Source organism: Macaca nemestrina, chromosome 17, assembly GCF_043159975.1.
Source record: "Macaca nemestrina isolate mMacNem1 chromosome 17, mMacNem.hap1, whole genome shotgun sequence".
Lineage (NCBI taxonomy): Eukaryota > Metazoa > Chordata > Mammalia > Primates > Cercopithecidae > Macaca > Macaca nemestrina.
The window spans coordinates 11,339,914-11,367,344 of record NC_092141.1 but is presented as its reverse complement, the minus strand read 5'-3'; positions in this window follow the sequence as shown (position 1 = coordinate 11,367,344).

Sequence of the window (27,431 nt, the reverse complement as noted above, 5' to 3'; positions counted from 1 at the left end):
GCCTCCTGAGTAGCTGGGATTACAGGCACCCGCCACCATGCCCAGCTAATTTTTGTATTTTTAGTAGAGACAAGGTTTCACCATGTTGGACAGGATGGTCTCCATCTCTTGACCTCATGATCCGCCCAACTTGGCCTCCCAAAGTGCTGGGATTACAGGCGTGAGCCACAGCGCCTGGCCTTATTTCTCATGAGCGCACAACTGGGAGTGAAATTGCTGGGTCATCAGTTAGATGTACGTTTAATTTTAATAAGCTCCTCTTCTGCTAAATTTATACAGAGTAGTAGTATTTCTGTGGCTTGTAATGAAGGGCTCTCATGCTACAGGCATTGCTGTTGCTGTTGTTAATTATCCACTTTTACCGAGCACCATAAAATGTCAGGCATTCTGCTAAGTGTAGAGGATTCAGAGGTGAAAGGGACTTGGTTTTGTTCACGAAGCTATTAGTATCTAGAAAGAGAGACAACACATTTGCATGTGGAGATGTTAGAAAATACAAAAGGATATTTGCTGGGAGTCTGGCAGACGGAGAGAGGATGGTCTGAATGACAGAGGAGGGTGGGTTCTCTGAGACCTGGTGCATCTGTGTAAGGCTTGCCACAGACATGGGGCTAGAGACACAGCTTCAAGAATGACTTGAAGAATTTTATTAAGTGGATGTTAAGTGGATAATTGAACATCAACTCCATGGAATATATGTTCATTAAAATTATAATTAGAAAAACTATATAATAACTTGGAAAAAATAATGGTAGACTATTAAGTGAAAATGACAGAATGAACCTATCTCCGTTATGGTTGTGACTATGCAAATGACGCTTATGAATGTGGGAAGGAAAGAAAGCTAGAAAGTGAAAACAAATGATGTGCTTTCGTGGTGCAATTCTGGGTGAAGTTTTGTTTTAATTTTTAATTTTGTTTGAGGTTTTTTTTTTTTGGTACAATAACTTTTTTTTTTTTTTTTTTTTTTTTTTTTTTTTGAGACGGAGTCTCCCTCTGTCCACCAGGCTGGAATGCAGGGACATGATCTCAGTTCACTGCAACCTCCACGTCTGGGGTTCAAGCTATTCTTCTGACTCAGCCTCCCTAGTAGCTGGGACTACAGGCACATGCCACCACACCTGGATAATTTTGTTTTATTTTTAGTAGAGACAGGGTTTCACCATGTTAGCCAAGATGGTCTCGATCTCCTGACCTCGGTGATCCACCAGGTTCAGCTTCCCAAAGTGCTGGGATTACAGGTGTGAGTCACCGTGCCTGGCCAACATTTTTAAAGCAGTAAGAGTTGGGAAGGAGATGAGTATTCCTGGTCAGAAAAACAACCACAAGAAACCACGAGAAAAACAAGTCGCAGACTTAAGAATGTGAAAGTCATTTGTTTGTGTGCTGGAATTTCTACACTTAAGTCTGTTGAACAGCTATACTCAGACAGTACTGCTAAACCAGAAGCCAGGACTTCTTTGACCATGCCACACAGGCATAACATAGGCAAACAGCCCACCCCTTAACTTAAAGGAAGAAATCCTAGCGGCTTACCATGTCCGTTAGACCTGAGGGATGCAGGAAGAGCAGAGAGACCTTTGGACTCAGGGGTGGGAGGTGTTTGGTAGGTGGAAGAGGGCTTGATGATAGCGTATTTAGGGCTGAAGGAAATGCAACCACAGGTGACCACACTCGCTCTGCTGGTTTTAGCAGCTACAGTCACACCTTTTGCCCATCAACACCTACCCAGTAACACTTTTTTTCAGAAACACTGAGATATGGAAAGTTGCTGTAGGGATCAAAGGAAAAAAAATCTCCCTTTGCCTTCTGAATATTTGCTGAAAATCAAATGAAAAAGGCAAATTGATAGGAGAAAAGGCAAACATATTTATTAACATGCATGGGGGATAGCAGAGTGATTTTCCCACCACACAGTAGAGTATGAATGCTAAGATACCCTTCTTCTTAGGCGAAAGGGAGGTGGGGAAGCATATACAATTTTAGGGGGGTAGTAATGATTTTTAGAGGAATTCAATGGCCTTGAAGAACATACAATGGGCCTGGGAAAAAGTCTGTACGGTGCGCAGACCAGACAATGGTTTGTCACAAAAGTCTGTTCAGGGTGACAGATTTCAATCTTTTTTCCTGCGATGTGAGTTCAGTGAATGAAACTCAGGGAAAGAACCAGAGGTTATTGTTTTCCTTTTTGGACGGTCTGGATTTCAGGCAGATGAAAGAACTTCAGAGAACAACTTCATCCTATGATTAGAAGCAGAGATGGGAGGGGAGGAGGAGAGGTCAGAGAGAATTAGAGGCGGCTTCAGTTCTGCATGTTCACAGCACCATATTTCGGGGTATCCGTTTCTGAGCCCCAACATTGCCTATCCAGCAACCTACCAAGCTGTTTTCGGTTTTACTTTAATTGACCCAAAGCTGGCTAATGCAGATATGGAAATAGTCTCTCGCCTAGTATCCCTTGGTGCAGTCAGTGAGGCTTAGCAAGAGTACCCAGCATGCAAGCAGCTCAGACAGGGGCACCCTCCAGAACCCAGATCAAAGAGATAAGCAACTTGCTTCCGAATGAATTATTGGCTAGAGCCGGCTGGGAGGCGCTCTCATTTTTCTTACAGAGAGCAACCTTGGAAAGGTCTTTCGAGGGGTAGGAGGCTAAGGAAATTCAAGAGTTATCAAGCACTTGAGCTGCGTTTAGTTTTCCTGGCTCACATATCTGATCAAGCCTTGGAATAGTCGTTATCAAGGGCTTTCTCGATTCTTTGGGTGAAGTCTCCAGGCCTCCCAATTTGTGGTTTAAAATGAGGTTGCGTCAGTGTGAATTGGATACTCAATGCTGCTGACTCCTGGTCTCTCTATCTGCTCCTTGTAACCTTCCCAAAGCCCCACTGTTAGTGCTCAGGTCCCCAGAGTGTTCACAGATAGCCCTCCTAAGTCCTTCTTCCCTGAGCTTCTTGTCAATGTCTGTGGCAATGTGGCAGCTTGAATGAAGCGCTACCCCGACTATTGCTAAGGCTGCTGTGGATTTCCACACAGAATGCTGCTGCCACTCCCAGCAGACTGTCTCCCAGTTCAGCCAGGACTGCAGCACCCTCAAGACAATACAACCTGGTTGTGTCACTGGTCCCCATGGCATCGATCTCAGCATGTGAGCTAGGCTGTCTCCTGTGGTTTTTGCCCAGCAACGGGGAGCATGCCTCCCACCAGCAACTCTCTGCTTTCCTTTTTGTCACTGGAGCCTCAAAGTAGCCTTGTCTATGTCCTGAATGACAGAAAAATTGTTACTTTTGTTTTTACATCCAGCCTTTCTCTTTTCAGGCAGGGCTAGGGAACAGACAACTGGACTGGTCCGTGGCATGCCTTCTGTCACATCCTTCCTTCCAAGAAAGTTCTTCTGCCTCCTAGACCCTTTCCATATACTTGACTCTATGCAAGGCTCAGCATAATTCCCTCCTATATGCCCTCAAGTTTTCTAAACTGAGACCTTCCCCCAGATGTGGGTGCTGAACAAGGGGATATGAGACATTATATCATACTCACCATCAAATCCATCAGTTAACTCTCTTCTCTTCTTGGTACTTCACTGGGTACCACAGAGCACGGCATCCTCGACATGTGCTCTGGCCTCACTTAGCTTCAACTCTCAGCTCCTAGTCGTCTAATACCAATAGCACTCTGAGTTTCCTTCCTGAGCCCCCAGTGGAGTATGAATAAACTCAGTTTATATTAGACAATATCTCTGTGCAGATGTGTTTAAAAATCGACCCAGTGTTTGTTTTGATCAAGTATGGTAAGACATGCAGACCCTGAAATGACTGCTATGAAGGAGGAAGTTTAATGCTCACTGATCCCTAGAAACAGGAAGTATGAAGGTCACTTGAGGAGGCACCAAGGTAGGTCGGGAGGCAGAGGGAGCAGTGGGAAAATGTGGGCAAGGGTCTTCATAGTGGTTTCCATGGGAAGGAATGGTAAGGCAGGGTAAACAGGCATAGGATGGGGTAGTTTGAATAATTTTGGCAGACTCTGGGGCAGAGGAGCTGTTCCTTGTCTGGTAGTCCATCCCTCAGTGCGGTGATGGACCGCATGGATCGGTTAGGGACCGGTAAGGGAGGTAGATAGTGCCCTGGAGTGTAAGAGCTTGATAAGGGACGTCCTTAATGGGTAGGGACTCTGGAGTGGTTAGTTTGATTATGAAAGTCACACTTGCAGGTGAGTTGTTTGTTACTCCAGGGATTGGCTAGCTCTGGGAGTGCAGTCCCTCCTGGGTCAACAAGGCCCCAGATGTCAAAGCAGCAGAATAAAAAGACATGCTTGTCAGGTGCAGCGGCTCACGCCTGTAATCCCCGCACTTTGGGGAGCCGAGGCGGGCAGATCACGAGGTCAGGAGATCGAGACCATCCTGGCTAACACAGTGAAACCCCGTCTCTACTAAAAATACAAAAAATTTGCCAGGCATGGTGGCAGGCGCCTGTAGTCCCAGCTACTGGGGAGGCTGAGGCAGGAGGATGGCGTGAACCCGGGAGGCGGAGCTTGCAGTGAGCCGAGATCGCACCACTGCACTCCAGCCTGGGTGACAGAGCTAGACTCCGTCTAAAAAAAAAAAAAAAAAAGACATGTTTACTGCAGGCTATCAGACACGGTTTCATTTGCTCAGTGTTGAGCAACCTTATAGTCTACTTCTGCAGCTTACAACTCGCAGTTTCCAAGGGGGATCAAAACAAACAAGAAGGCAGAGATCCAAAGAGTAAAGCCAGTCTCAAGTCATCATAGAACATCGGGGGCAACCTGGAAGTGGGAATTGGCCATGGAAGGGCAGCCTGGGCAGTGTGTGGAGAGAGGGGAAGGCCGGCAATACTGGCTGCAGAGTATGGACTAAACGTCTGTGAAACAGCAGCCTCTTCCCCATTGCCTGAGCTGCTGAATCAACAAGAGTGAGTGAGCAACCCTTCAAAGGATGCTCACTCAGGCTCCGCCACACTCTTCCCTGAATCACTGGACCCAGCATCATCTGTTGTCAGAGTTAATTCCTTCAAGACAAGGATTCCTTGATATAATGTTATGAGCAAAACAAGCTTGGATTGCCTTCTGGCTTTACAACTCACCTCCTGAATGTCTTTGGTGTTTAGTAACCTCTCTGTACCTGTGTCTCTTAAGCTGTAAAATGGGAATAATAATATCACTGTTGCAGGCTTGTAATGAGAAATGAATATGATGAAGCATGTCAAGTGTCTGGCACAGAGGCTAACACAGGGAGGGGCTTGACAAAGTTGGTTTCTTTCCCCTAGGTGGATGTTACTGAGAGCATCTCTAAGGTGTCCCTTTTCCTCCAAAGTACCGCACTGCAGAAAGCAGAGTGTCGGTTTGTGTGTGTGTGTGTTTTGTTTTTTTGTTTGTTTTTTGTTTGTTTGTTTTTACAAGACTTACGGTCCTTAAAGCCACCACAACTTTTAGACCAGAATCAAGAATTGCAGTAAACACTATATGAAATCGTTTTATCCTCTGAGGCTCCCATGATGAGACTCACAATGACTTGGACGTAGAAATTCAAGGTATTTGTTGGTGCTTCAAGTCTACTGAGGGAACCTTTTGAAAACTGCCACATGCCCTGGACACTAAGTGGAAAAGAGAATGGCACTTGCCCATCTTTTCCTTGCCTGGGGAAGGATCCTGCTCCTTAGCTACAGAAAAACGCCAATGGGAAAGAAATCAAAGAAGCTTGAATTTTTATTTTATTTTACTTTAAGTTCTGAGATACATGTGCAGAACATGCAGGTTTGTTACACAGTATACATGTGCCATGGTGGTTTGCTGCACCTATCAACCATCATCTAGGTTTTAAGCCCCACATGCATTAGGTATTTGTCTTAATGCTCTCCCTCCCCTTGTCCTCACCCCCTGACAGGTCCCAGTGTGTGATGTTCCCTTCCCTGTGTCCATGTGTTCTCATTGTTCAACTCCCACTTATGAGTGAGAACATGCAGTGTTTGGCTTTCTCTGCCTGTATTAGTTTGCTGAGAATGATGGTTTCCAGCTTCATTCATGTCTCTGAAAAGGACATGAACTCATTCTTTTCCGTGGCTGCATAGTATTCCATGGTGTATATGTGCCACATTTTCTTTGTCCAGTCTATCATTGATGGGCATTTGGCTTGGTTCCAAGTCTTTGCTATTGTAAATAGTGCTTCAATAAACATACCTGTGCATGTGTCTTTATAGTAGAATGATTTATAATCCTCTGGGTACCTACCCAGTAATGGGATTGCTGGGTCAAATGGTATTTCTGGTTCTAGATCCTTGAGGAATCGCCACATTGTCTTCCACAATGGTTGAACTGATTTATACTCCCATCAACAGTGTAAAAGCATTCCTATTTCTCCACAGCCTTGCCAGCATCTGATGTTTCCTGACTTTTTAATAATTGCCATTCTAATTTGTGTGAGATGGTATCTCATTGTGGTTTTGATTTGCATTTCTCTAATGACCAGTGATGATGAGCTGTTTTTCATATGTTTGTTGGCCGCATAAATGTCTTCTTTTGAAAAGTGTCTGTTCATATACTTCACCCACTTTTTGATGGGGTTGTTTGCTTTTTCCTTATAAATTTGTTTAAGTTCCTTGTAGATTCTGGATATTAGACCTTTGTCCAATGGGTAGATTGCAAAATTTTTCTCCCATTCTGTAGGTTGCCTGTTCACTCTGATAATAGGCTCTTTTGCTGTGCAGAAGCTCTTTAGTTTAATTAGATCCCATTTGTCAGTTTTGGCTTTTGTTGCAGTTGCTTTTGGTGTTTTAGTCATGAAGCCTTTGCCCATGACTATGTCCTGAATGGTATTGCCTAGGTTTTCTTCTAGGGTTTTTATGGCTTTGGGTTTTACATGTAAGTCTTTAGTCCATCTTAAGTTAATTTTTGTATAAGGTGTAAGGAAGGGATCAAGTTTCTGCTTTCTGCATATGGCTAGCCAGTTTCCCCAGTACCATTTATTAAATAGGGGATCCTTTCCCCCATTGCTGGTTTTTGTCAGGTTTGTCAAAGATCAGATGGGTGTAGATGTGTGTGTTATTTCTGAGGTCTCTGTTCTGTTCCATTGGTCTATGTATCTGTTTTGGTACCAGTACCATGCTGTTTTGGTTACTGTAGCCTTGTAGTATAGTTTGAAGTCAAGTAGCATGATGCCTCCAGCTTTGTTCCTTTTGCTTAGGATTGTCTTGGCTATACAGGCTCTTTTTATACGGGTTCCATATGAAATTTAAAGTAGTTTTTTTCCAGTTCTGAGAAGAAAGTCAATGGTAGCTTAATGGGAACAGCATTGAATCTATAAATTACTTTGGGCTGTATGGCCATTTTCACAATATTCATTCTTCCTATCCATGAGCGTGGAATTATTTCCATTTGTTTGTGTCCTCTCTTATTTCCTTGAGCAGTGGCTTGTACTTCTCCTTGAAGAGGTCCTTCATGTCCCTTGTAAGTTGTATTCCTAGGTATTTTAATCTCTTTGTAGCAATTGTGAATGGGGGTTCACTTATGATTTGGTTCTCTGCTTGGCTGTTGTTGGTGCATAGGAATGCTTGTGATTTTTGCATATTGATTTTTGTATCCTGAGACTTTGCTGAAGCTGCTTATCAGCTTAAGGTGTTTTTGGGCTGAGACAATGGGGTTTTCTAAATATACAATTATGTCATCTGCAAATAGAGACAATTTGACTTCCTTTCTTCCTATTTGAATACCCTTTATTTCTTTCTGTTGCCTGATTATCCTGGTCAGAACTTCCAATACTAGTTGAATAAGAGTGGTGAGAGAGGGCATCCTTGTTTTGTGCTGCTTTTCAAAGGGTATGCTTCCAGCTTTTTCCCATTCAGTATGATATTGGTTATTGATTTGTTATAAATAACTCTTATTATTTTGAGATATGTTCCATCAATACCTAGTTTATTGAGAGTTTTTAGCATGAAGGGATGGTGAATTTTATCAAAGGCCTTTTCTGCATCTATTGAGATAATCACATGGTTTTTGTCATTGATTCTGTTTATGTGATGGATTATGTTTATTGATTTGTATATGTTGAACCAGCCTTGCATCCCAGGGATGAAGCCAACTTGATCGTGGTGGATAAGCTTTTTCATGTGCTGCTGAATTCTGTTTGCCAGTATTTTATTGAGGATTTTTGCATCACTGTTAATCAGGGATATTGGCCTGAATATTTTTTGTTCTTGTTGTGTCTCTGCCAGGTTTTGTTTATTGAGAGCTTTTAGCATGAAGGGATGTTGAATTTTATTGAAGGCTTTTTCTGCATCTATTGAGATAACCATGTGATTTTTGTCATTGATTCTGTTTATGTAATGGATTACGTTTATTGTTTGCTTATATTGAACCAGCTTTGCATCCCAGAGATGAAGCCAACTTGATAATGGTGGATAAGCTTTTTGATGTGCTGCTGAATTCAGTTTGTCAGTATTTTATTGAGGATTTTTGCATCACTATTAATCAGGTATATTGGCCTGATTTTTTTTTTTTTTTAGTTTGTGTCTCTAGTGGGTTTTGGTATCAGGATGATACTGGCCTCATAAAATGACTTAGGGAGGAGTACCTCTTTTTCTATTGTTTGGAATAGTTTCAGGAGGAATGGTACCAGCTCCTATTTGTACCTCTGGTAGAATTCAGCTGTGAATCCATCTGGTCGTGTGCTTTTTTTGGTTGGTAGGCTATTAATTACTCCCTCAATTTCAGAACTTGTTATTGGTCTATTCAGGGATTTGATTTCTTCCTGGTTTAGTCTTGGGAGGGTGTATGTGTCCAGGAATTTATCCATTTCTTCTAGATTTTCTAGTTTCTTTGCATAGAGGTGTTTATAGTATTCTCTGATGGTAGTTTGTGTTTCTGTGGGATCAGTGGCGATATTCCCTTTATCAATTTTTATTGTGTCTATTTAATTCTTCTCTCATTTCTTCTTTATTAGTTTAGCTAGCCATCTATCTATTTTGTTAATCTTTTCAAAAATCCAGCTCCTGGATTCATTGATTGTTTTTAGGGGTTTTTGTGTCTCTGTCTCCTTCAGTTGTGTTCTGATTTTAGTTATTTCTTGTCTTCTGCTAGCTTTTGAATTTGATTGCACTTGCTTCTCTAGTTCTTTTAATTGTGATGTTAGAATGTTGATTTTAGATCTTTCCAGCTTTCTTATGTGGACATTTAGTGCTATAAATTTCCCTTTGAACACTGCTTTAGCTGTGTCCCAGAGATCCTGGTACATTGTCTCTTTGCTCTCATTGGTTTCAAAGAACTTCCGTATTTCTGCCTTAATGTCATCATTTACCCAGTAGTCATTCAGGAGCACGTTGGTCCATTTCCATGTAGTTGTGTGGTTTTAAGTCAGTTTCTTAATCCTGAGTTCTAATTTGATTGCACTATTGTCTGAGAGACTGTTATGATTTCTGTTCTTTTGCATTTGTTGAGGAGTGTTTTACTTCCAATTATGTGATTGATTTTAGAATAAGTGCTACGTAGTGCTGAGAAGAATGTATATTTTGTTGATTTGGGGTAGAGAGCTCTGTAGATGGCCATTAGGTCCACTTGGTCCAGAACTGAATTCAAGTCCTGAATATCCTTGTTAATTTTCTGTCTTGTTGATCTATCTAACATTGACAGTAGGGTGTTAAAGTCTCCCACTATTATTGTGTGGGAGTCTAAGTCTCTTTGTAGGTCTCTAAGAACTTGTTTTATGAATTTGGGTGCTCCTGTATTGGGTGCATATATATTTAGGATAGTTAGCTCTTCTTGTTGCATTGATCCCTTTACCCTTATGTAGTGCTCTTCTTTTTCTTTTTTGATCTTTGTTGGTTTAAAATCTGTTTTATTAGAGACTAGGATTGCAGCCCCTGCTTTTTTTGCTTTCCATTTGCTTGGTAAATATTCCTCATCCCTTTATTTTGAGCCTATGTGTGTCTTTGCATGAGATGGGAGGCCCAGAATGCCTGGGCTCCAGTGATTCTTCTACCTCAGCTTCCCAATTAGCTGGAACTACTGGCGCATGCTACCATACCTGGCTTCCTCATGATTTTCTTAATAACATTTTCTTTTCTCTAGCCTACCTTATTATAGGAAGGCAGTATATCATACATATAACATGCAAAATATGTGTTAATCAACTATTTATGTTATTGGTAAGGCTTCTAGCCAAAAGAGGGCTGTTAGTAGTTAAGTTTTGAGGGAGTCAAAAGTTATACACACATTTTACACTGTGTGGAGGGTTGGAGTCCCTAACCCCTGCAGTGTTCAAGAGTCAACTGTACATCTAATATTCATTTGCCCATAGATTTTGTTTTCTATATTCTTGAGTTCTTGATGCATTTCTGAACTTTTATTCGTGTTCATTTTCCTAAAGAACATCATTTTGTATTTTTTTAGTGTAATTCCTCTGTTAATAAAATTATTTACCATTGTCTGAAAATATTTTTAATTCTTTTCTGGAAAGCTATTTTTCTGTACAGAATTCTAGGTTGGCTATCATTTGTTTTCTTTCATCTTGAATTTACCATCTATTATTTTCTAGTTTCTAGTATTCCTCTTGAGAAGTCAGCTGTCAGCAAATTGGTGCTCCATTAGATGTAATTATGGAATATCTTAATGCTGTTCACCAATTATTTCTAATTCCATGGTTTAATCGCACTTTTTACATACCTGAAGTTGGATGTGGACATGTGATTAATTCTGGCCTGTGAGTTTGGATAGGAGTGAGGTGTGTCACTTTCAAGCTGAAGCATTTAATTGCTGATGCAAGGATCCTCCAAAACTCTCCTGTGCTTCTGGCATAGGGACCGCAATGTTATAGCTGATGGCTGCCCCCATTGTGTCAGTTCCGGTCCTCCAGGAAGTAGAGGCTTTGACAGAGAAGTGCAAGAGTTGTATGGATGAGTGTGTAACAACTGTGCAAGATAAAGGAGGAAGAAGCAGAACTGGGTAAAGGGGAGAAAAGCAGAATCAGATGAGGCAGTCTCAGATATTGTGCAAATGAGACAAAGGTTTGGCAAACCCAATGAGAACCTCTAGGACGAAACTGTTCATTAGAAGAGTATTGGCTGGGCACGGTGGCTCACGCCTGTAATCCCAGCACTTTGGGAGGCCAAGGCGGGTGGATCACAAGGTCAAGGGATCTAGACCATCCTGGCCAATATGGTGAAACCCCATCTCTACTAAAAATACAAAAAAAAAAAAAAAAGTTGGGTGTGGTGGTGTGCATCTGTAGTCCCAGCTACTCGGAAGGCTGAGGCAGGAGAATTGCTTGAACCTGGGAGGCAGAGGTTGCAGTGAGCTGAGATCGTGCCACTGCACCCCAGCCTGGTGACAGAGCAAGGCTCCATAAAAAAAAAAAAAAAAAAAAAAAAAGAATATAATATTGAGCAGAAGTGGTCATGTCTTTTACCCCCTACTTTGCTCAGTCATTAGCTGAAAGATACTTGGGAGACATGTAGCCTTGGCTGCTGTAAATCTTGAAAGTGTTGCAGCTAGAGGCTCAGTTAGATGACTCCTTGCAGCTGAATGGCAAGTTCCTTCTTGAAGAGAAACCCAAGTGATGTACTTTTATTGCTGCCACACACATCAGCCTGGATTTTTGAGTGATTTATGATAAGCAGTGTAACTTTGTATTCCTAAAGAGATGCAATGGCTGTGTAATGTAAGCAAGAAACTTACCTTTATTTTATTATTATTATTGTTTTTGGAGGCGGGGCTTTGCTCTAGTCACCAGGCTGGAGTGCAATGGCACGATCTCTGCTTCCTGCAAGCTTTGCCTCCCGGGTTCAAGCAATTCTCCTGCCTCAGCCTCCTGAGTAGCTGGGATTACAGGCGTGCATCACCATGCCCAGCTAATTTTTCTATTTTTGGTAGAGATGGGGTTTCACCATGTTGGCCAGGCTGCTCTTGAACTCCTGACATCAAGTGATTGGCCTGCCTCGGCCTCCCAAAGTGCTACAATTACAGGCGTGAGCCACTGTACTAGGTCACCTTTCTTATTTAAAGTTACTGTAACTTTGAGTTGTTTATCTATCTTATTTTGCTTTATAAGTACTATTTTTCTCTCTCTAACTTATTTAAAAGTTCTCTGTCTTTGGTTCCTTACAGTTTTCATTATTATGTACTTAGATATGAACTTCTTGTTGTTTTTCTTTCATGGACTTTGCAGTGCTGTTTGAATCTTTGCCACTTTCTCTCATTAAGCATTGTTTCCTCATGCACCCCTTTCTCTCCTTGGGTGCTTCTCCTAATCACTTATATTTGTATATATCTTATTCTCTATTTTGTATTTTCTGTCCTTTTGTTCTCCAAGGTTTATTCCGTATATCGTCTTCTGACTACATTTCAATTCACGCATTCTCTTTAGCTGTGCTTAATCTACTGTTAAATCTTTCCATTGAATCCTTAATGCCACTTCTTATTTTCATTCTAGAATTTTTACTTGAATCTTTTATTTCATAGTTAATTCTTTGCCAGAAGTCTCAGTCCTGTCTTTTGTTATAAACATAATAATCATATACATTTTAAGGTCTTTGCCTAACAACTTTTGCTATTTTTTTCACTTTTTTTTCCTCTTGTGCTGTTTTATTGTGTGGCATACTTGTATTTCAAAAATTCTTTGTAAAAATAATTTACATTTGCATCCTTACGGGGAATAAATAGTATCTTTGAGTCATCTATGTACCTGGTGGCCCAGATATATAGTATGGGATCAACAGATATATAGATGACTCAAAGATACACTTTACTCCCTGTAAGGATTTATCTACTTATAGTTCACTCTGATTCCTAGGATTTTGTCCCTTGACATTACAGCTTAAGGTGAGAGAGGTCAAAAAAACCAGCCGGGTACAGTGGCTCACACCTGAGCCACTTTGGGAGGCTGATGGGGGCAGATCACCAGGTCAGGAGTTTGAGACCAGCCTGGCCAACATGGTGAAAGCCCGTCTCTACTAAAAATACAAAAATTAGCTGGGCGTGGTGACAAGCACCTGTAATCTCAGCTACTTGGGAGGCTGAGGCAGGAGAATCACCTGAAACCAGAAGGCGGAGGTTGCAGTGAGCCAAGATTGTGCCATTGCACTCCAGCCTGGGCAACAAGAGTGAGGCTCTGCCTCAAAAAAAAAAAGCACAGCTTAGCGAACTCCAATTTTTTTGCCACTCTAACCTCTTCCAGGCATCCCCTAAGGAATCAAAAATTACCCACAAGTAAAAAAAGACCACAAATTCTAGGCTCGACTTCCTGGGATCTGTCCTTACCCGAATCATGACCAGAAACTTTCTACTTCCTTGGTGGCCTTCGTTTGCAAATTAGTTTCTTGGGAGATTGATTTTTGAGATGGAAACTTTGTAATTTTTATTGTCTTGAGATGTCATAAGAACACGATTAGACTATAATGTGGGTACGTGTGTATACATTTCATATGTATATGTATATTATATATACATATATAACTTCTTACTGTAAAGCTTTAAGTGGGAAACTAAAATCCAATTGTATACAATGTAGATTAATGGAAGATGATATTTTAAAATCAATCTATATTGTTACAATACTGTAGGGTTATATACTGTACGGTACTGATCGTGCACCAGAATGAGAAACTCCCAAGACTTTCACCTCTTACTGTATCCCCTTCTCCATTAATTGATAATAACTTAATCTAGCCCTGTTTCCAAATGAGGGCTGACCAGAGGATGGGAGCCTAAATATCAATAGTTTCTTACAGATTCATCTAAGTGTAGAGTGTGTTATTTCAGTGTGTGTGTGTGTCTTGAATTAAAATTTAAGGATTATTGTATTTGTAATCGTGAGAATACAATCTTCTCTAGCTACTTTAAGCAGAAAGGAATTTATTAAAATACATTTAGTAACTTAGAAAATCTTTGGAAAGGCTGATGAACAGACTTTAGGTTAAGTTTGTAGGAACAATTATGAGTGAGAGCAAAGAAGCAGAACTAAGCTGCCTCTAGTGTGTTTTGAAGGCTGTTGTTGTTACCTTTCTCCATTAAATAGATGAGCCACACCCACCTCTTAACTCAGTATAGAGTCAAAGCCTCACTTCGATTGGTGAAAGTTCAATTTAAGGTGCCTGCTATTATTGTGGTTGATTTTATGCTACTGTCCCTTTAAATTCAACATATTTTTGTCAGCTGCTTTGGGAGCAATTTAAAAAGCCACCACAGATTCTTGTACTTGGCCTAAGAATTAACTTGGGCTTCTGAATTACCCTCAGCTGATTATTGATCTCATACTTTTCTTTTGTTGGCTCCCACTGAGAAGTGACAGCGTGCTGGCCGCCCTGGTAGCCCTTGCTCACTCTTGGGGCCTCCTCGGCCTCGGCGCTCACTCTGGCTGCACTTGAGGAGCCCTTCGGCCCACCACGGCACTGTGGGAGCCCCTCTCTGGGTTGGCCAAGACCTGAGCTGGCTCCCTCTGCTTGTGAGGAGGTGTGGAGGGAGAGGCACGGGTAGGAACCGGGGCTGCGCCCAGCGCTGGGGGTTGGGGGAGGGGAAGGGGCAGCGTGAGTTCTGGGTGTGTTTGGGCTCCGCGAGCCTGCACTCGGAGTGACCGGCTGGCATCGCAGGCCCTGGGCAGTGAGGGGCTTAGCACCTGGGCCAACAGCTGTAGAGGGTGCGCAGGGTCCCCCAACAGTGCCGGCCCACCGGTGCTGCGCTTGAATTCTCGCTGGGCCTCAGCTGCCTTCCCACGGGGTCCAGTCCCATCGACCATGCAAGGGCTGAGGAGTGCGGACGCATGACGTGGGACTGGTGGGCACCACCATTGCCCATATTATTGGTATCTAACACTGTCTCTTCCTGTTATGTCCAACTCTGTTTGAACTGATGACCTCATTGGAAACTGCCTCTTTGGGTCTTCAGACAGTTTCCAGTGCTTTTGCCTAAGTTCCATGCACCAAAGCCCTGGGAAAATTTCCTCCATCACATATGCCCATACAGGACTTTGAAGTACTCCTCAAAACAGTCCCACAGTATCTTTAGCCCTTTGAGGGAGGGGGAGGAACTGTATTGCCATTGTAATAAAAGAGAGCCCTCTGGCAAAAGACTGCTCCTAAATTAAGTGACTGGCTTCCCCTAGATTTCTGCAACATGGTGGTACTCACACAGTATCCACTGGTTAGAGAAAGAACCAGAGCTGAAGAGGAAGCAAATGAATATACAGCGGAAAAGGGAAGAATGAAACCTGAGATAATATACAAAGACCAACACAGTGGCTTTTAGACATCTGAGGCCCCTAACAGAGTTTTCTTGCAAGCAGTAAATTAAAGGGAATTGTGATATGTTTCCCTGGGCCTGCAAGCCCAGGGTCATCTCAATGAATACCTGGATGTGGGGGAAGGGATTGGTAGACACTTGTGTTCTTACTGTTGTACTTTGAAGCACCTTCTTTTGATTATTTCCTATTTTCATGTGCTATGTTTAGCACTTTTACATTTCCACTTATGCCTATGATCTTTTGAAGATCTAAGTGCAACTCTGTAAAGGTCAAAGAGATCTCATTTAATATTATCTCAAATTTGTGGGTGAATTTTTTTTCCATTGGATAATGAAGATTTTATTTTTCAAAAATAAGAAAAACTGTCTTTGATTTCCTAACTTTGAAAGCCCCTTTCAAATACATTTTTCACATGTGCACATATATTTATATATGTCAGACTCTGCAACTTTGAAGGATTCATTTTAAGGAATTCAGTATGTGCATTCAGCCATGATGTGCTTGTATATACACATATATGTAGATTATGAACTGCTATTACAAAGTAAAGGTATTGTTTTTGGTAACTCGGATGCTAAAATGGCATAAGTAGCAAACATCTAGGGCAGCGAATCTCAACTGGGTGTGATACAGCTCCTCAGGGGACATTTCACGATGTCTGCAGACATTTTTGGTTGTCACAACTGGGATTGGAGTGTTACTGGTATGCAGTAAACAGAAACTGGGGATGCTGCCAAACACACCAGACAGCCCACTACAGCAAAGAGTCCCATCCAGCCCAAGGTTTCAGTAGCCCCAAGGTTGATAAACTCTGTGCCAGAAATAGACAAGTTGGCATATCATTAAATAAATGATTATCGGGCACCTATAATATGCAAGACTCTCTTTTAGCCATAGTCAGATATAGGCATAATGCAAACATTTATTAATGTGCTCTCAATTTATTTATAATATAGGAAGAGGATGTGCAAGGCAAGATACCAATAGCAAACATTTACTATACACAGAATAAGTTAAGCTAAAGATCTACTTGCAGAGGAATGAATATAGGTGAGGCATAAGGAACATTGTGGTTACCTGGGTGAGTAGCACTGAGGTATTACCATCCCTAGCCCCTTCAGAAGCAAGGTGGGTGGTAAATGCTGGAATTTGGAAAGGTGACAGGTGAAACCAGCTGGGCTTCTGGGTCGGGTGTGGACTTGGATAACTTTTCTGTCTAGCTAAAGTAAATGTACCAATCATGCTCTGTGTTTAACTAAAGGTTTGTTAATGCACCAATAAGTGCTCTGTGTCTAGGTAATCAGGTAGGGGACTTGGAGAACTTTTGTGTCTAGCTAAGGATTGTAAATGCACCAGTCAGCACTCTGTAAAAATGGACCAATCAGCACTCTGTAAAACGGACCAATCAGCACTCTGTAAAATGGGCCAATCAGCAGGATGTGGGTGGGGCCAAATAAGGGAATAAAAGCAGTCCACCTGCGCTGGCAGTGGCAACAAGTTTGGTTCTTTTGTTCTGTGCAATAAATCTTGCTGCTGCTTACTCTTTGGATGCGCACTGCGTTTATGAGCTGTAATACTCACCGTGAAGGTCTGCAGCTTCAGGCTGGAAATCAGCAAGACAACAAACCCACCGGGAGGAAGGAACAACTCTGGATGCGCCGCCTTTATGAGCTGTAACACTCACTGTGAATGTCTGGAGCTTCACTTCTAAAGCCAGCGAGACCACCAATCCACTGGGAGGAATGAAGAACTCCAGACACGCCACCTTTAAGAGCTGTAACACTCACTGCAAAGGTCTGCGGCTTCACCCCTGAAGTCAGTGATACCACAAACCCACTAGCAGGAAGAAACTCTGGACCCATCTGAACATCTGAAGGAACAAACTCCGGACACACCGTCTTTAAGAACTTTAACAATCCCCGCCAGGGTCTGCGGCTTCATTCTTGAAGTCAGCGAGACCAAGAACCCACCAGAAGGAACCAATTCCGGACACAAAGGCATAGGGTCTCATCGTGTCAGGTACCTTGAAAGGAGTGACTTTCAGCTGAAAGATGTATATAGTGACCTTGAGGTGACCTCTCAGGGAAAGCACTGAGCTATTACATATCCCAACCTCTCTTCTTCCCACTGTAAGAGCTCCTCCCAGTCCCATTCCCACAGAAGCTGGAGAGTATGTGAGTCTATTGGTGTTTTGTAGCAGTTCAGCATCCCACTGCTGAAAAAGGGATGCAGAGAATGAAAAGTGCATTGGGGCTTGGGGGATTGGGTGGCAAACCAGAGGTATCTGACCAAAGGAGTTACTTTCCAAAATAACTATCTTTTAAAGCAGAAATTGTTCAGTGCCATAAGGGAGCCCCAAATCAAGGGCTCTCAGCTTTCAGAGGTGTGAAGGATTCTTTCCAGCTCGGATGAGCTAAGGGAAAGCTTAGTAAAGGATGTGGCATTTGAGAAGATGGTCCCGAGGAGTGAGTAGAGTAACCTACACGTCAGCCTCTTCTCGTTTTGAAAGGTCACCTTCTTTTCATGTATACAGGGAAGGAGGAGGGCTTCATTTACAAGCCTTCCAAGACTCACCATTCTGCTTTGCTTCCCGCGGCTCCCAGCTCTATCTTGGGCCTCTGACCATTTATTTGGGAAGGAGTTTCTCTCTAGGATACCTCTCCCTCTGCATGGCACCCACAGAAGGGCAAATTGGCCCGGCCCTACTTCGTTCGCTATGCTGTTCTTCAAAACTGATTGATAGATCTGTGCATGTGTCTACCGCCATAACATCGAGAACATCTCTGATCTCCTCTGATATATATGTATGTATATGCATGCATGTCAGCTGTTCTGCAGGATTCTAATAACAAAAGGAAATCTTAATACAAGAGCACAAATATCTAAAATTTCCCTTGCCATAATACAAAGGAAAAACACTCACAATATGAAACCCACATAGGGATTCTCTTATGGGCTCCCCTAATTCCTAGCCATACACCCTTATTTTGGGATCTGCTCCTTGTCGAGAAGCATCTCTCCCTATTCTCCTTCCTGTGACTCATTATTCGTTTCAGCAAAATGTTCTTCCTTCCTGCAGAGACTGATCTCAACCCAGTAGCTGCCTCCTTCCCCATGAGCAGCACTTTTATCTAGCTCTAAGTTATTCCATTTAAGACAGTATCCCAGAGAGAGTTGATAGCATCCCCAGTCCCACAGAACCCTTCCAAGCTGGCCTGGACACTCCTCATCCAGTCCCCTTGGGGTCTCCATGCCACAGTGAGTTGCAGACAATCCTCATATCCTATTGATTGCTCATTGGAAAGCTATGGACTCTCCTTGCAAGCTTGTACTCATCATCCACACTTTTCTCCACTACACATACACACAGCTCCCAAAGATAAATATTAACTATCAGATATATTAGTCTAAACCCCTGAAGTGGAAGAGAAATACTTTTTAAATATCCCTGTAGTTTTCAAAGCCTCTTCTCTCCATGTAATTAACACCTTATGTAATTTACCTTTGAACAATGTAAGTACTCCCACCCTTTCAAACTGTCACCCCTAGGGTCTGTTGAAAATAAGAAATGGGCCCATTTTCCAGCTTTATGCCTCTTAAGAACTGCTCTCATAACTACCCAAACGCCTCACAGAGGTTTTGCAATTACTTCTTGAAAGAGCTAGATTAAATTCTTAGCCAAGGGACATTCTCTTCCCCAGAGTCCCTGAAGCAAGAGAAAAAAGATGGGTTTGTTTCCTCTAGCAATATAAAATGTTAAATTGTGAGATACAAGTTGGACTGGGAGGACAGATATTCAAAGAGAAGAGAACATATGAGAACAAGCCCAGCTGCTGGACATAATGAACATAACCTAGTTTAAATTAACTTGTCTAAAAACGGGAAAGCAATTAATTGCATATATCTATGGGGGCATCAAATTAAAGCTAATGTTTCTTCATTTCTTTGAAAACGTTTTTGTAGTTTTATTTATTTATTTTTGAGATGGAGTTTCACTCTTGTCGCCCAGGCTGGAGTGCAGTGGTGTGATCTCGACTCACGGCAAGCTCTGCCTCCTGGGTTCCCACCATTCTCCTGCCTCAGCCTCCCAAGTAGCTGGGACTACAGGTGGCCACCACCACACTTGGCTAATTTTTATGTATTTTAGTAGAGATGGGGTTTCCCCATGTTGGCCAGGTTGGTCTCGAACTCCTGACCTCAGGTGATCCACCCGCCTCGGCCTCCCAAAGTTCTGGGATTACAGATGTGAGCCACCACGCCTGGCCTGTAGTTTAAAAAATTAATTTAAAAAAAGAATATCAGCTCACTAAAACAAAAACACAAAATCATTTTGTTTTTTTCAATTTCTGCTATGACTTGTGTTTTATTCAACGTTTCCTCCACGTGATAGTGGATTCCCTTTCCGAAGGCACAGTAGAATTCCACTGTTCTTTGATCACTTTTAGTTATTAGATCCATCTTACATCGTTTCTCTTAGATTCAGTGTTGTTTATTTCGAGTGGTTAATTTTATAATCATTTTAAGGTCCTCCTCACTCATCCCTGACTACAGGGGTTACACTTGTGACTGGTGGCTTGAATATAGAGGTGGCACATATCACACCGATGTCATAGCCCAAAGGAAAGAGAGGAGTGCCACGGGTCCCTTATTGGCTGACCCATAGTAAAGTCACTTCTTCTTTCTGTTGGCTTTTGTCTGTTTTCCGACACTGAGTAGCCAGTAGCCGTCGGTTCTAACTGTGTCAAGTCTCCCAGACACATAGCTTCCAGATTCCAAGAATACTGGTTATTTCAGCGGGGTGTTGGCTGGTGTTTCTGAGAGCCCTGGGGAACCCATGGCCTGCACATTCCTTTGGATTTGTTTCTCAATTTCAATATCTCCCCCTTCCTCCCAAAACTCACTACAGGCCTATCCTATCTTGCTTCGTCGTCCCCCATACCATGCCTGCAACCTCATAGGCTGAAATAACTTCAAGATATCTGGAGCTATCTACCTTTATGTCTTAGAAAACTTACACATCTTTGCCACATGAAAATGTGAGTAGTTCTGGCTCCTCCACTGAGGTCTCCCCCAATTTCAGCCATATCTTCTCTCTTCCACCTTTACTGACATGCCCTAGTGGTAATTAGGTTTGCCAGTCCATTCGTTTATCACCTTTCTGACAACATGATCTTCTCATCCCAGACTTAGTGGAGGGAGAAAAGATTTAGGCACTTCCCACTCTGTGGTGGATTGTCTTGGTGGCTCCCTTCCTCAGCCTTGGAGAGAAGAGATAGCTACTTTTTGTAAACATGACATTTCTTCAAAATGCCACCTCCTCTCTCTCTCAGCCATCCTTTTATATTAGAGTGGTGCGTGGGGAGTAAGTGGGCAGTGCTAGATTTTCTGAATGGCATCATTTTACACATCCTGAAGGAAGAGGACTCACTGCATAGCTAGTGACCCCCTCAACTGAAAATGTAGGGTACGTTGTACATTTTCTTTTTCATAGTGAACCAGAGTAACTGTTATGGACTGAATGTTTGCATCCTCCCAAGTTCATCTGTTGAAGACTTAACCCTTAATGTTGTGATGTGTGGAGGTGGAGCCTTTGGGAGGTAATTAGGTTTAGAGGAGGTCATGAAGATGGAGCTCCCATAGTGGGATTATAAGTAGGACACTCCTACAGTGGCCTTATAAGGAGGGGAAGAGAGACCTCGCTCTCTGTATGTCCATGGCCAAATAAAAGGTCTTGTGAGCATACAATGAGATGAAGGCTACCTGCAAGTGAGTAAATGGGCTTTTGCCAAGAACCACATCTGCCACCAACACCTTGATCTTGGACTTCCCAGCCTCCAGAACTGCGAGATACAGATCTATGGTGTTTAAGCTACCCAGTCTGTGGCATTTTGTTATAGTAGCCTGAGCTGACTAAGACACTAACCACTTCCAATATTTGGTAACTAGCAACATTTTATTACTATTGTGGCCACCTTCCAAGATGGATAGATCTCCCTCCCAAACTGGTTTAGATGTTGCAACTGGTGATGCCACATGTTCATCAAGAGACTGTGAAAACTTTTATTACTTATATAATTGAGGTCTCTGGGAGATCAGGGCAGGCCTCCCAAGTAGGTCCAAAATAACATGATTCCTGTGCATCAGGAATCATGTTCAAGAATGTTTACAGCAATACTGTTTGTAAAGTCCCAAACTGGAAACAACCCAAACGTGCATCAACAGTACAAACAGATAAATAAATTGTGGTATATTCATATATTGCTGAGTTTTAATGGTGGTTGGGGAGTAGAGCCAAGGCGAAAGTTCCTATGCTGGGGCAGGAGGTTATAGGGTTTGAATTTCCTACTAGTGCTAAGGAAGAAGCACCTAGGCTTTCTTATCTCTTTTTCCAGATGTGGAGCACAAGGAGTAGAGGAAGGGGTGAGATATAAAAGCCATCAACAATTAAACATACAAAAACGGATCCAGATTCTTTGTTGCAGTTATGTAGATATCAGAGAGAACAAAGAAGACAGCATTCTTCAAAGTGGTTACTGTGGAAAGCTGGACCAAGTCCTGCAAGAAGCAAAAACCGAAACGGTCATGTGCAAAGTCTTTTAAGAAAAATACCTGCAGGAAGGAAATGCCTGTGGGGTAGGATAAGAGGGAGGCAAGCTGGGAGAGCCATCAGACCCTGGGGCAAGTTTGACCTTGAGTGAAGGACGGAGAAAGAGAAGGTTTGATGGGAACATCCTAGACTTCTGTGTAGTCTACAAATGGTTCAGGAAAGTCTTGGGATGTCTTTGAGCCATCAAAGCTGGTCATCAAGAGGTGTCCCTGCTAGGGATGGGTCTTCTTTCAGTCCCTGCTACACTCATTTCCAAGCTGGGAGCAGCCCGGGGAGGCTTGGCCTCTGTGTGAACAGGTGAATGGATTTCCCAGCTCAGTGGCTAGGCCCCTGGCCGATTATCTTCATATAAGATATGGAGCTCCCATAGTGGGATTATAAGTAGGACACTCCTACAGTGTCCTTATAAGGAGGGGAGCGTGTAAGAGCGTGAGCACATTCTCATGGCTACCATCTACATTCCGAATCCAAATGATTTTTTTATTGCTAAAAATATGTTGAAGTTCCTTTTCAGAGAAACTTGTCCACAGAATAGTATAGAAGCACTAAATGGGAAAAATAGTTTGGTGGTTTATTTAAATGACTTTTTACTCTTGACCAAAAACAGCATATGTGGCCTAACTACCTATCTCAGTACTTACCAGAATAGGCTCTGTGTGGCCTTGGCTATTTCAAATAAAAATGAATCTGCACTCAAGTGATAAAAGTTACCATGATTAATAGGATTTTGAGGAATATGTCACAGGATCTGAAGACAATTCCTGTAACTAATTCCAGATAAATTCTAAACAATGGTAACATCATAGAAATAAGTGTGCAGCTTTCCAAAGTGATTTTATTCTCATTAGCTGTAGGACTTCAGAAATAGCATAAAAAATAAAAGTTACTCTACTTTACACTTTAATTTCCTCTTTGTGTATGCACAAGTATATGGATACATGTGAAATTTATTCACTATGAAGCTGATAAAGGAGACCCTTTCATGGTTCTGTGTCTGATTTTGCATTTGTACTTGTATATTCCTTTTAGCAAAGGGAGCTTCCAAAATTTCATAAACTTTAAGGTTCACAAAACCTGTATCCACCCCAGGTATTTGTAGTTGTGTGTGCACATCCCAGGATGTCTTTAGTGTGTGCGTGTTTCTATGGTTTCCTCTCTCCCATCCTTAAACTTAGGTACATATGGTTCTCCATATTGGTCAATGCTTTCCATCACTCACGTTTCTAAATGTCTTCGGATTGTTGAAAACAATACATTAGAAAGTACATTTTGAGAAAAACGCTGTTTAGACAAATCTCTGAACCAAAGAGAAGGATGGAGGAAGGACAGCTTCTTTCCCTCCCAGCGACTCAAGTTTGAAGTTTCTACTGTAGCCAAGTTTTGGGAAAAGGATCTCTTTCCTCAAACCACTAGAGGGCATCGGTGTGCAGACAATTGCCGGATTTGGGCAGGGTACTGAACTCCAGGGAGTGACAAGGAAGATGATTCACATTCCTATAGCCTCCAAGTCCCCTTTCCTTTTCAAAACACATCTTTCTCTAATCAGGATGTTTCTTCTTGGCTCTGAGTCTTCCTAGTATCACCTCCCTACCTCTCACTGTCTAATAAGGCCACCACACCTGTCCTCCAGATTCTTTGCCGATGTGACTATCATCTCTGTGAACGAAGGTTAAAGGACTCTCATTGTCTTTGGGAGGGTGGACCAGGGTGACATATAAGACATGGAATGAATGCTGACCTCACTCAGGAGACCTGGATTCGCGCCCCAGACCTTTCTTCGGCTCTGCAATGTTAGAAAATCACTTTACCTGTCTGAACCTAGCTGTGCTCACCTGCAGAATGGGATGCAGAGTCCTCTAAAGTTCTGTGTTGATAAGAAGAGAACTGGATCTCACGAAACATCCTCATAGGAAGGCAAAAACCTAGTCCTCCCTGTCATTCACTAAGTAAGCAATGCGAGTGAGTGGTTAAAAACTTTCATTTTAAAATTCTGAAAGCAAATTCTTCAGTGTTGGTCATCAACTGGTGAATACAATTCCAAATTAAAGACTTCTTTGGGTTTCCAGTCCAGCAGGTAAGGAGCTGGGAAATTGTCTCTTCCATCCACACAACGAGAGAAAAAGCTGAATGAACTTAAAATAAACAGCTTTTCTTAAAGCAATCAGAAAACCCAGTACAGGGCAAACAGCTGCCCCCCCCAAAATGGAAGAGATGAACAGTCACATACAGAGAATCACTTAGTGGAGCAAAGCCCAGGAGCAGAAAACTCTGTGGGAACCAGTACCAGATCCCTTTTACCCAGTACATCATGTTTAGCTTGCAACCAAACATGACAAGGCATAAAAGACACAGAAGAAAACCCTACCCTCCACCGCCAATTTGAAGAGAGAGAGCAGATCTCAGCAGCAGACTCAAACATGGCAGAGATCTTGGACTTAGACTGGGAATTTAAAACAACTACGATTAATATGCTAAGGGCTCGAATGGGAACATGAACAACGAGCAAGAACAGATGGGTGATACAGGCAGAGAGATAGACATTCTAACAAAGATCCGAAAAGAAATGCTAGAAATCAAAAACACCATAGTAGAAATGAAGAATTCTTTTGATGAATTCAACTGAGGAAAGAATCAGTTAGCTTGAAGAACTATCTACTGAAATTTCAAAACTGAAATAGAGAAAAAAGAATGAAAAAGCACAGAAAACCCACAGACTGCAAGACAATTATAAAATGTGTAACATACATGTAATGGAAATACCAAATTAAGGTCTTCCACCTTCATCTACTCATGTGCTATTCAGTCACCATCCCCTACATCAACCACACCGCTCTTCTGATAGGGTCAAAGCCCTGGGATAAACTAAGAAACCATGATTTTGCCTCTAATTCCTAACACTGCCAAATCTTATTACGCTATCTATGTATTAAAAATGAAAGACTTCACAAGGGACCCAAGAGAATTGGCAGAAGGGGAAAGAGGATTTATCCAATCTCTTTGCAGTCTCATAGTCCTCATTAAATCATGTCTGAAGCCACTTCTACCTTCTCAGGGTTTCTGCCTGAATCGTGTACTCCCCAAAAGACAGCTCATTCAAACCACTGTGCCGTGACACGGAGTCCTTAGAGATGATGTTTCGTCATCATATTAACTGGAATGTCTTATTCCATTTTTAATGGAGCTTTTTTTGTATTGAGCTACAGAGAGATTGGGCAGAGTTTGGAGCAACATATGGAGAGATAGCCTCCTTCTGTCCCTCTAAGAAAACAGGCTTGAGGTCTCCTGACTCGTTTCTTCCATTCTAAACCTTTCTTTTCATTGGAATCACCTTTATTGTAGATATCTTAAATATCATGAAAAGGCCTGCTGCATTCCATTCTCATTCCTACCTTCACCACTGTTCCATTTGCACCCTACTTAAGATTCTTCAGTAGCACCCCTCTGGAAAGCGACTTTCAAAGCCCTCTGTGACCTGCTGAAATGATCTGCTACAATTACTTTTAATGGCAAAAACCGCAATTATGTTTCCACCAACCTAATACCACCTGCCAAATTTCTGCAACACTAAACTATTTGTAATTACCTAAAAACCAAGACATTCTCTTGCTTTCTTTTCTTTATACATTCTGTTCCCTATGCCTAGAAAAGACCTCTCTCCATTCTTTGGACTAAGTAATCAACATTATGTTTTAAGATTCAGCTCAACAGTCACCTCCACCAGGAAGTCTTCCCTGAAAAGCCAGTCCAGGTTTTTGAAAAACCATAACTTTCCTAGGGCTTCCTCCTTCATATGGGTATACCTTTGCTATATCACTTGCCTTAGACTGTAAGGACTTCCTGGTAACCTCAAATGCCTGGAGGGCAAGGATTAGGTACCTTTCTCTAAACCTATTTTCTAGTACAATACATGGAACAAAGTGTCTTATGTGAATCAAAGAAAAAACAAGTTGACAAAGTAAAATCTCAAAAAGAAATTGTAAAAAAAAAAAAAAAGTGAGTCATAAAACAGAAGAAAACCAAAGATAGAAGAAAAAAAACAGGAAATAAAAAAGACAAGAAAATTGTATGTGCTGTTTTACATATAAAAACTGGATTAATGTTTCAATCCTGATTCTGACAATTAAGGAAATGCAGCTTAAGGAAATCCTTTTCAAAATGCATTTTTAAAGAAAACTTACAGATAAAAGCAGTAGAACCGCAACAGAATATGTCTTTCAAAATACTAAACCCAGCTGGGTGTGATGGCTCACACCTGTAATCTCAGCACTTTAGGAAGCTGAAGCAGGTGGATCACCTGAGGTCAGGAGTTTGAGACCAGCCTGGTCAACGTGGTGAAACCCCATCTCTACTAAAAATACAAAAATTAGCCAGGGGTGGTGGCAGGTGTCTGTAATCCCAGCTACTCAGGAGGCTGAGGCAGGGGAATAGCTTGAACCTGGGAGACGGAGGGTGCAGGAAGCAGAGATCGCACCAAAGCACTCCAACCTGGGCGACAGAGTGAGATTCCGTCTAAAAAAAAGCCAAAACCAAAAAAAAAACAAACAAAAAACCTTACAGATAAAAAGCAGTAGAACTGCAACTAAGGACTGAATATTTGTTCAATGCATAGCAATCTTTGTCCACCAAACTCATATGTTGAAGCTCTAACTTACCAGTGTGATTGTATGTGGAAGTGGGACTTTTTAGGAGGTAATTAGGTTTACATGAAGTCATGCGTGTATGGCCCCTATGATGGTATTAATACCCTTATAAGAAGAGCAAGAGATCAGCACCCTCTCCCTGTCATGTGAGGCTACAGCAAGAAGGTGGCCACCCGCAAACCAGAAAGAGCGCCCCCACGAGACATTGAATACATTGGCACCATGATATTGGACTTCCCAGCCTCCAGAACTGTGAAAATATTAATGCCTGTTGTTTTAGTCACTCAGTGTATGATATTTTGTTATAGTAGCCTGAGAAGACTGAGACAAAGACACAACAAATATATCAGTTCCCTGCACCTCACCCTCTTTAATACCCTAGAAGCAACTTTGTTCAAATCTTTTAGCTGTTTCTCATATGTAGCTCCATGTTAAAATTGATGAACATAAGCTGATATCTCTTGATCAACAGCTCTGGCTTCTTACAATGCAAGCAAATAATTGGGTTTTTGTTTATGTTTTTATTTCATATCTACTTTATACTGCTGTCATTCTTCTGATGTAGTTATATCACAATTTGGAGTTATGTCCACATCCAGTATTGTATTAGGAATGAGCTTGGTTGCAAATAACAGAAAGCAGTCTGAATAGTAGCTTTCAGACAGTCAAGGGCTGATGTAGTTGCTTTGTGTTGTCATCAGAGACACAAGATCTTTATGTTTTTCTGTTTCCCATTTTTGCCGTGTGTGTGTGTATACATGTGTGCTTTCTTATGATCATAAGACAGCTGTTGCACCTCTGGCATTGTATCCATATGCAGGAAGGAAAAAAGAAGAGAAGAGGTACAAGGAGAAAGGAAAATGAAAACTTTCCCAGAAACCCTTAGCACATGTCTCAGCAGGCACTGAGTCACATGGCTGTCTCAAACTGCAAGATAATCTAGCATTGC